The following is a 1846-nucleotide window of genomic DNA, read 5'->3' as shown; positions in this document are numbered from 1 at the left end:
CTCAGTATTTGAACTCCTCATTTGTTTTCCACCACCGTTCATTTTACTGGAGTAAATGAAACTTCCATATTAAAATAAAAGTACGTATGGGAAATGGTTGGTTTCTGTGAGAGTGGAAAATAGATTAATCTAGGACCGGTATTTGCATAAACCACTTGGAGACCACTTATTATTTGTTTCACTTTCTCAGTCCTTCCCTTCTGTGAGAAAACTTACTGTTTGTGTAAAAACTCCAAATGTTGTTGGTGATTTTTGGGCATGTTTTTGGACCTGGTTAATTCATGCTTGGCTTTTCCTTAGATCTTGTATTCCTGGAAGTTAAGCTGATAACCAGGTTTATAACATGTATGTACCATCAGTTTGTTTACCTGAGTCTTTTTAATTTGAATAAAAATAGTTTGCAAAGTGTTTTGGATTAACCAGGTTTGAGTGTCCCATCAAGCATTTTGTTGTCAGGATTTCATTTCAAGGAATTCTGGCTATTGCGGATCCAGATTTTATCAAGTCCTCGGTATGTGCGTGCATGTGTGTGGGCAAAGAACCTAGAGAAGGGACTTGTGTATTGTCCTGCGTATGGCAGGACGTGCCTGGTAGGTGGTGAGGAGAACAGGGATGCTGAAAAATGCAGGTGAAAACTGAGCCATAAGGAGCATGAACAGTAAACCTGGAAAACTATTTGGCGCGTTTGGAAAATGCCCAGTACAGATGATAAAATTCAGTCAGTCCTGTTTGCCTCTACCTTAACTGGAAATAAACAGCAAGCCTTAATTTCACATTGGAAGCTCACCTCGTTCAGGACTGTCTTTTATGTAGCTGGATAATAAAGGAAATTAAAACACTAATATGGAAAAGACATCTTTTACAAAATAAAAACCAGGATAGAAATGTTCTGTAGTATTACTAGCAGCAAGAAAAATGAAGTGATAGCGACATCTTGAGTCTGTAGGTGCTTCGGACATACGATTTACAAAAAGGCATTTAAACAGCCAGAACACACAGCATTACATTGAATTAACACAGCTTGGACCAAGACGGTAAACTGCCCCTCAAGCAGTCGACAAACTTCACAAAACTTGCAGCTTTCTAAGATTGGATGAAGTTGCACGGAGGAGACTAGTCAGTTCTAACGGTCCTTCGTGTTTCGTTGCTCAGTCTGAGATACTGCAGGTCGTTTGTAGATGGGCTGAGCTCGCTCTCGGCTGCAAATGCGCTAAGTTCGAGCGGTGCTTCAGAACGGCTGAGTACTTTGAACATCAAGTAAGAAATGAGAGCTGATCCATTGATATATGTGAAATATTCTGATTAATAAAAAACTTGGTATTTGTTTTGCACACTGCATTTTCCAGCAAGTCTAATTGGAGCTTGAAAAAATGAGAGCAGTTGCAGTGCAGTAGGCTTGGGTGTTCCTTCATAAAGAGATTCCCAGTCTCTCTGAATCCTTGGGAACGCTGTGGTCTCCTCTGTTCAGTCCTTCCTGCTCTGGGAGGGATCATAAATCCAGTGCAGAAGTTTGGACATGTAGATGACTGCCTGGTGAGCTGCCCCGGGGGCTCCTTCGGCTCGGCCGGCACCAGCCCTTGGAGCTCCCTGCTGAGCTCCTGCGCTTCCCCGCTTTGCAGTATCTCGCCAGCGGGCTGGAGCAGCGTGGGATGGAGTGGGAAGGGATCTGCGGGTTCTTTCCCATGGACATCAACCAGAAAGTCAAGGCTGCAGGCCAGAAGGTGAGGAGCTGGCAGGGACGGGAGCTCCACGGGACRGAAATGCCGGTGTTCCCGAGCGGCTCCGGGCAACGCTCCCGCTCCCAGGAGCTGCCCAGCGGCTCCAGCACGGGCAGCAACCTCATTCG

This window comes from Apteryx rowi, unplaced genomic scaffold, assembly GCF_003343035.1.
Source record: "Apteryx rowi isolate R43461 unplaced genomic scaffold, aptRow1 scaffold_621, whole genome shotgun sequence".
In the NCBI taxonomy this organism is placed as follows: Eukaryota; Metazoa; Chordata; class Aves; order Apterygiformes; family Apterygidae; genus Apteryx; species Apteryx rowi.
This window is presented reverse-complemented; position numbering follows the sequence as displayed.